We start from the raw sequence: 9621 nt of genomic DNA, 5'->3' as shown, positions 1-9621 counted from the left end.
GAGCAAAATATATTGAGTAATGATTACAAATCTTTTATGTATTTTCTGTGTGCAATCATTAGTATGAGTAAGTGGTCTCAATCACTGTGCCTGAGGGTTGGGCCACTGCCTCAAAGCAAATAGGGACATCAGAACTGTGGCAAGTTAATATGCAGAGTCTGAGCCACCTCTAAAAGTGCAAGTTTGCTTTGGAGAAAGCTGCTCTCCATAGCCTGCAGCAGCCTGTGACACCTCCTCGACAAAAAAGGCTATTACCCTGCTTTACCTCCTCCCACCTCTTTGTACTCATCCTTCCCAGACCACTGAATAGCTTTCCTTTGAGCCATACCAAGTTATATACCAAGAACTGATAGGATATGAACAGACACTCCATGAGACTGCTGGTGAAGTCACAGCAATGCGTAAGTGGTATAGCTAGATGCATGAAAAGCTTGAAAAATCTTTGACTCAGCTATTCTACTTGTAATAACTTGTCCTAAGGACATAATCAGAGATGTTCATAAGAATGTGCACACAATGATATTAATCAACAGGTTATTTGTAATAGAAAAAAACTGGAAGCAACTTACATGTCCAAGAACAAGAGACTGGCTAAATTATTTTAACACATCCATTGTATGGGATACTATATAATCAATAAAAAAAAATCATGCCAGAGAAAAATTATTTATTAACAGAAACAAATGTTCATAACATATAGCTAGTTGAAAAATCAGAATCCACAATCATGCAAAGAGTATAATCTTATGTATTTTGCATGCATACATAACATACATACATCAAAATGTTAATAATGATTTTTTCTAAGTGGTAATAATAACATCAAGGGTGGTTTTATTGTCTTCTTTCTACCTTTTTGTGTTTTCCAAATAGTTTTACTATGATGGTGTGTTACTTTTATAATAGCAAAAATGAATATTCTATTAAAAATCAAGTGAAGGATAGGGAAAAGCTAATTCGCATTTCTCGATTCCTCTCCCTCACTTAGATTCACATTTCATCTGTCCTTACTTCTCTCCAAGTCAATTCCAGCCATAAATATAATAGATGTTAAACTGAATAATGTTCTCTTATTGGTAAATATTCAACTTTCTAACTAAATGGCTACTTTACTTATTTACAAACCTTACAAAGATGTCAGCTAACAGAACTCTTAGAGTCTCCAGGCTGCTTTTCAAGCTTAGAAAAACCATACAGAGTAATTGCCTTTTAGTAATGATGATGACTTGAAGTGAACTTTTCAAGGAACTTTTCATCACCTGGCTACTGCGTCCTGCTAAAATTAGAACGTTCACATTTTTATTTTATTTGTACAGTTATAGGTCTTATTGATAAGTAAGTGCTTTTCTTAAGTAAGTAAAATTAACGTTGCCATATGAACTGAAATTGCTGTTAAAGGTATATCGCTAGGGGTTTGATTTATCCTATGATGCTTTCACTGATTTAATCATTGCTTAGATTATCAAAATATAATAATTTATTCTCATAAGTAAAAAAGTTTCTTGGGATTTTCCTATGTCATAAACAATAGACATCAGTGACTGATAAATAAAGAAAAATATGTCAATTTTGACATTTCAGTTCTCATTCTACCAGTTATTTTTTACGTTACTGCTGATCTCTGCCTTCCTAAGGAACTCAAGGGACAAAAAAAAAGTCTGTTTTTTCAAGTGATAAAATAAAAATTGTTTAATAAATTTCCCCAAAATATGTTAATAATTAATATATATATATAGCTTACAAAAATAAATTTTCATTGAATTAAACCTATAAATATTCAAAAAGACCAAATCACAAATGTACTAGAAGAAAATATGGGTAATTTGTATTGAAAAGTCTACATTATAAAGGAAATGATTGATAAATGCAGCTACATAAAAAAAATAACAAAAGTCAAAAAGCAAAATAAAAAACTGAGAAATATTTTAAAACCTATTACAAAAAAGTGTTACTTTCCATATACAAAGAGGTTATACAAATCAATCAATCAATAGAAGATGAAAAAGAAAAAAAAACCTATAGCAAAAATGGAAAGTATTTAACAGCCACTCACGGAAAAAGAAATACAAATAGCAAAATTTTAAAATGGTGTTTAGTCCAACTCATAAATAAATAAATGCAAATCAATGCACTGAAAATATCATTTTCACTTTTCAAACTAGAACAAAAAATTTGTTAAAGCCAAGTATTGGTAATGCTTAAGAAAGTAGGTATTCTCATACACAGTTGTTAGAAGTATGTATTAGTACAATGTTTTTAAAGGAAGATTTTTAAAAGCTATCAATATTTTAATTATACAAGTGTACATAGGAAATTATACTATGTATACATTAGAATAAATACAAGATATACTTAGAAGGCTGTTTATTGTAATAGTTTTTGAAGAGGGAAGAAATTAAAAATAACCAAGTGTCCATAAATTAGACCATGGTTAAATATATTTTGCTACACTCATAAAATGGAAATATTAGGAAGCTTGGAGGGGTGGGATAGGGAGGGTGGGAGGGAGGGAGACGCAAGAGGGAAGAGATATGGGAACACATGTATATATATAACTGATTCATTTTGTTGTAAAGCAGAAATTAACACACCATTTTAGAGCAATTATACTTCAATAAAGATGTTAAAAAAAAAAGAAGATGATATAGCATAATATATTACAGTATAAATTCTGTAAAATCTCTAAGACATAGTATTAAAAAGAAAACGAAATACAAAGAAAACTTGAATGGTGTGATTCCTGCTCATTTTTAAAATGTAGGTATATAGGTACGTTTTTGTACATGTACACTTGAAACTGTCTATCACTAGTAATAGTACTATAAGTTGGTAAAACGTACTTTTCATTTTACATCTTTGTGTAGCATTTTATTTTTAAAAATTTTCACTATGTGTATGTATTTTAAAAATAAAAATAGCAAAAAAAAATTGTGGTAGATTGTGAAAAGTGAAGTAAAAATGGTGAAAATGGAAGTAAAGAGTACTGCATTGCTGAGCTCTTCACTCCGCACTTGTCTAGTCCTATTCAACTTCACTATGTTTCCATTTCTGCATATGTAAAATAATTGAATTATACTAAAAAGATAACGCAAATTTTCTTATAGTTCTAACAGTTTATACTTTTAGATCTTAATAATCCAATACAGAACAGTGGAAAAATATGTTTGAGATTTAAATATCTATTTTGAGCATCTGTAGTTACTACAGTGAACAAAGTTCTATTTGGTACTTTGTAGACAGACTGTAGTCATGTCTTTATGACAATAGAAAACAATGTATTATGATGAAAATCTTGATAAGCTGAAAAAACTAAACATTATCTTAAATACTACACTCATGGTACAAGTAGTGCTTCTAGGTCTTCACAGTTTAGCTCTGCACAGGTGTTGAAACATGCCAAACAAGACTGATCAGAAATATATTTCTTATATAATTAATTCATTGCCAACTTTTAGTATGGGCCCTGGAGTTTTCTTGAACCTATTCTTGATATATGCTCTCAAATATACAACTTGAATAGAACAAAAGGTCAAAATTTGTTTATAATTCAGATATATTTTATCACAAACACTCTTTAACACTTTGTGATATTCTATAACATTATAGTGTATGCTTACAAGTTATAAAAAGTACTCTGTATCTTTTTAATTTGTGGTATTTGAAGCTTCAGTATGATAATGGCCTTCTTCCATTGTGGCTTAATATTCTTGACACTTGGATAGTTGTTTTTAAAAGACAAATATCTCAGTCATGGTTGGATGACAAATTGTATGGTTACCTAAGTTACATAGTGAAAATTGTGCACTGTAGTGTTTCTGAGAAAAAAAGTAGTTCTTGCCTTCATTTTTGGTTTCCGTTATTGTGATAAGAACAGAATTATGGGAATTTCTGTGGTAATACTCAATGGTATAACTGTTAACAGTGTTGTGTTATCAATCATACCACAGTTTGGTTTATAAATAAGAATGCAGGTAAAGCCTAGCAAAAATTATATTGAGAGATTTTTAGTTTCTCTACTCAGAAAAAAATTTAAACGCTTTCTTCTAAAAACCATTTCTGAAAATGTTATTTGGCTCTATTTTTCAAATGTTCACAATAGAGTGTGTACTTCCTTGTGCATTTTTTTCATATGGTATCATCCTGAGTCCTGGTAATACTGTCATCTGTTATAGCAGCAAGCAATGGGAAAATAATAATGCCATGAGTACAATGTTGATTAGACATTTAAACTCGGGAAAATTCAATCAAATCTCATCGGTTTCAGTAATTTACCACCACACGTCCTTGTCTAGTTATGGAAAACAATTTAATTTTGAATGAAGTATTTGGAGAAACTTCTGCTTGAGAATGAAAGTAGAGATGAGAAGAACAGATTTCTTGTGTTCAATTCAAATGGAAAGATAACTACATATGCCTAAAAAGTTCTATGTTAAATCTTGACCTCGTATGAGACTATTAAAAAAAAATTAAATCTAAGGAAATTCTGTTTGACCTTCAATTTTCATTTAAAGCCTTGATATACAGAAAAAGAAGAAAAGGAATGATATTACTCCTAGAAAAGATGATTTGCCAAAGGGAGAAATGATTGTTCAAGAATTCCTGTGGCTCCTCTACCAATCCTTGGCATCAAAGTGGGCAATGGAATTGATAAGGGGAGCTAAGAGTAACAATAAATCCAGTCCCTCTCTTTGTGGCCTAACTAACTTTGGCTTTCAAAAATAAGAAGTCTGTAAAATTTTAGGAAGATATAATTAAGCTTCTTTAATCCATCCCTGAATGCTTATTTTTGCTGTGTTTACTAACACGATTAAGAGGAGGGTCAACTTGATGCCCTTGAAGCAAACCTCCTAATTGTACATTGTTAATAGCTAACAGACAGGACATGCATCCCCTTACTTCCCTACTCTAATACACACACACCTTGGGGGCACAACCTGTAAGAATATAGAGATAAAATTTCTTGTACTCCAAATCTTTCCTTGACTGGCTCCTTCATATTATTCATCAAAAATATTTTCATATTTTTCCACTCTTAGTTCAAGCATTATTTCCACAGATAGTCCACCAATGACCACTCTCCACCCTCCTGAGCCATTCCTATTTATTCTGCTGCACTTTCTGAATAGCCTACACCACTTTCTAAACATATCTTATTTATGTATTTGTTAGTTTGTTTATTGTCTCCTCCCATACACACACACTACCACCCTACTGCCATGTTAACTCCATGAGTTACAGTATCTTAGTCTTGCTGTTCAGAGACAGCAAGATACTTGCTGTATCTCCAGTGTCTGGAACTAGGTCTGACTTTCACCACAGTGTAAGAGTGATCCATACCAGAGAGTAATCTGCAATTTAGCGAAAGGATAATTTCTTCTCTTTGGTTCTTATAGCAACAGGAACGAGACAAATCAGAATAGGTTAATTCAATTAATATATTTTGGTTGCAAATCATAATTTTGTAAATCAAAATCATTTTCACATTTAACTGTATTACTATTTCAGAGATTATTTAATTTTCATTTCTATTTAATATTTATTTTTTTTTTTTGGCAGGGATATCTAATACCTATTTCTAATTTCTTCTGTCCTATGAGCATACGATTATATTATCCAGAACAGAAGTGCACCAGACAAGCTCCAACTTATAGGAATTGTTCAGTAGATAAGTAGGTCATAATTCATATAATTACTAATTATCTATTTTTAAAATTCAAATTGTTGGCTTACTGAATATTCGTAAAGAAAACACACTTGTAATATCCCACAATCATGAGGTGGAAAGTACCAACAAATGTTGCTAATTCTATTCCAATTCTTTTTGGACTGTCTTTACTCTCCACTGCCTCTATTTACTGTTACCCTAATAATACTCCTTACTTACATTTTCAACATAAAAGCATTTCAACACTTTCGGAATCAACTTGGGAGAAGTAGAAAGAATGCAGGTATTTTACTTGAATAGGGCTGAGCTTAAATTCTGTCTCAGCCACTTACTGGCTTTATAAAGTTAGAAGTTAACTTCTCTGAGCTGAGCCTTGCTTTCTCAGTCTGGTCCTGGATACTCAAGACTTCCAGTTACCACTTAATGGAGGTGTATTTTTATATACAGCCAGATTCATAACTGTCTAATAAAGACCTTGCCTATGCTAAATATAAAGATTATCACATGGTTTCAACAAACTATTATTTAGCACAATGCTTTTGTCACTCTATGACACGAAATTTCAGGTGCATACTTGGCTTATAATATCTGGAGATCATTATGAAAAAATTATGTAACTCATAACTTAGGTCATGAGTAAAGTTATTTGAAAATATCATGGACTATAAAAGTACATTTTGTATCTCAACACACATGGATTCACAGAAAAGTTGTATGATATCAAAGTCAGTTTTTAATTTTGCACTGCATCTGTGGAGTAACTGTAACCCTGCTGATTACCTGTTCTATGCCTTAAGTTCAGCATCTATAATGAAAATGAAGTTTCAGTAGTTTAATAATATGAAAGAAAATGACTCATAATTCAACTACATCCATAAAAATGCCAAGGTTTTAAGGCAGCAAGTATTCTACAAATGCTGAACAGATAAACTTTGTCAACTACAGAGGAGAGAAAGGATTAATGTGTGAGTGTGTAAATAAGCCTTCCATAGTTATTTACTACAGAAACTTTAAGTTACACTCTATAGTATGTTGAATATGTCCTCCAAATTTTCATGTCTACCTACCTGGGACCTAAGAATCTGATATTATTGGGAAATGGGGTCTTTGCAGATATAACTAGTTAAAGATCTTGAGATGAAATCATCTTAGATTTAAGGTGAGCCCCAAATCCTTATAAGGACACATTATAAGGACATTTATAAGGTGTTCTTATAAGAAGAGGAGAGAACGGAGACACACACAGAAGGGAAGGCCATGTGAAGATGGAAGCAGAGTTTGAAGTTATGCTGACAAAAGCCAAGGGACACGGGGGGCCACCAAACACTGGAAGAGGCAAGAAAAATTCTCACCTAGGGTCTTCAGAGGAATTGTGGCCCTGCTGTACCTTGATTTTGGACTTCTCGCCTTCATAATTGTGAGAGGACAAATTTCTGTTGTTTAAAGCCACTCATTTTGTAGCAATTTGTTACAGCAGCCCTAGGAAGCTAATACACTTTCTCTGTGCTTTCCAGGTCTAAAACAGTAAAAGAGGGTTCAGCAGTTTCATAAGTGTAAATGGTGACCTTGAAGCCCCTAGTTGACAGGAGCATCCAAGGACAAAGAGAGACCAATGAGAAAACTTAGTGGGAGGTTATAATGATGCTTGCTAGTAGTAGTAAGTCAACCTTTAAAAGTGATAAACTGTTTTCTACTTGGAGTTGTTCCCTCTTAAATCCCATAAATAGATGCCATCTAAAAGTGATATAACCTCTTCTAATCCCTTACTTTCAAGAAAGCCAGAAACTGGTCTTAAACAGGTGTTAGTCATTTTTTTTTAATTATGAGATTTATATTTTTAAAAATCTCAAGTACCATATTGACATAAATAATTAATTAATATTTTATGATAATACATGATGAATAGCAAAGGTATCCTTGAAATCACTTAATTGGACATGATTTAAATCAGTCATCAAATGAAAAGTTATTTATGTTTTTGAAGAACTGGATGCAGAAAGTAAATATACCTATTTTTGATCAATGGGAAGTTAAATATAGTATCGAATGACAAACTTACAGGGGGAAAATCAATTTTCTTATAGCAGAGGGTATATTCTATTCTGACACTGGCAAAGACTCTAATAAGTATACATTGCTTTGCTTGAGGCATCAGACCAGCATGATTGTGTTTGAAATATGTTTGAAATATCTCATAATATCCAAAATTAACCATTTCTTAAAGTAATATTGGACTCAGTTACCCTATTTGCTACATAAAACTAACACATTATAAAAGCAACATTTTTAGTTAATTTTCAGCTTACCTACCTTTTTCTGTACATATCATTATACATCTATACTTACTTAAATCTCAAAACTCAGAAGACTGTAACTCATTTACATGTTTTTATCTTAAAAAGACATGATGTTTAGTAGAATCCTGTTTTGATGTTCTTAACAAAAAATGAGAATAGTAAATAATTGGAAAAGTTAAAATACTTTAAAGAAAATATATTTTGAGAGATGAAAGCTTTATTCACACATTTTTACCCTAAAAATACAGGAATGCACATACTTAGAAAATTAGAAATTATTTTGATAAATTCCCTTCAAGACCCTCAAAATCATAAGGATGATACAAGCATTCATCATTAAACATTACATGTTCAAAGAAGGAACTGTTGAAGGGATTACCTTTCTAGGAAATGGCAAACATCAATTATTATTTTTTTCTTTTTTTTAACCTAAGAGATGTGTACTAATCACTAACTATTAGTAAACTAAATTGTTTCTGCAGTTAATATATATTAGTTAGCCGATCTTCTGATCAACCTTCTAGTCACCAAGTATTCTAAAGGTAGAAATAAATGGTTCTTACAACTCAGAGATGAGCCTATTTATATTTGAATTGTTTTAGGAGGCTTTGGTCTCCCAAGACTTTATAAGTTCAGTAAGATATAGATGATTATGGTTTTCACATAATCAAGTGGAGAATGAATATAGTTATGTCAATAGCTAGAATGCTTTGCATTGAATAAATGAATGAATAAAACAAAATGTGATGTTTAAAATGAATCAGTATAAAACAGTTACTTTATAAATTATTAATATTAAATCATTGTTACAGATGAAAGAAAATTGTTATTGAGAAGCAAATGATTCCTCAGTATTAGTAATGACTAGGTTATAGAGTATTTTTTAAATTCTTGTTTCTTTTTAGGTAAGTGTAATGTTCTATTCAAAGTGCACAATAGGGCTTCCCTGGTGGCGCAGTGGTTGAGAGTCCACCTGCCAATGCAGGGGAGGTGGGTTCGTGTCCCGGTCCAGGAGGATCCCACATGCCACAGAGAGGCTAGGCCCGTGAGCCATGGCTGCTGAGCCTGCGCGTCCAGAGCCTGTGCTCCGCAACGGGAGAGGCCACAACAGTGAGTGTCCCAAGTACTGCAAAGTGCACAATAAATCTGTGAATAAGTCCTATGTTTCATGTTATTTCAAGGCCTAGCTCAAGTCCTGTGTTTTACTTGCAGCTCACTGAGCTCTTATTTCCACTGAATATCTTTAGTATTTACTTAATGACTTGTTCAGTGATGACAAATGGGTTTCATCTTAAATCAACTGCCATCAATTTGTAATGGTTAGCTAAAATGTCATCTTTAGGAGAATTCTTAAATGAAGTTCTGGTTTAGTGGCAGAGAGAACCATGATGGATTAGTGAGGTCCTTCACGGGCAATGAAGGGGAGTAGGGGGACATTGGGTCTAGAGCCTTCATCTGACAGCAAGAGGGCTGATATTTTTACTTTTATAGGATTTATTTTTCACCAAATCCAGGTCTAGAGCATGCATTTAATACTGAGAGTGTCTTACTTTAATTTATATCATGTCCCTTCAAGTATACTATAAGATTCTTATAGTCAAAGACCATAGTTTTTTTACGTCCATAGCATCCCGTCATGCCTTGCAAAATCTGCTGATA

The sequence above is a fragment of the Neophocaena asiaeorientalis genome, unplaced genomic scaffold, assembly GCF_003031525.2.
Source record: "Neophocaena asiaeorientalis asiaeorientalis breed wild unplaced genomic scaffold, Neophocaena_asiaeorientalis_V1.1 scaffold136, whole genome shotgun sequence".
NCBI lineage: Eukaryota > Metazoa > Chordata > Mammalia > Artiodactyla > Phocoenidae > Neophocaena > Neophocaena asiaeorientalis.
Note: the sequence above shows the minus strand (reverse complement) of the source record.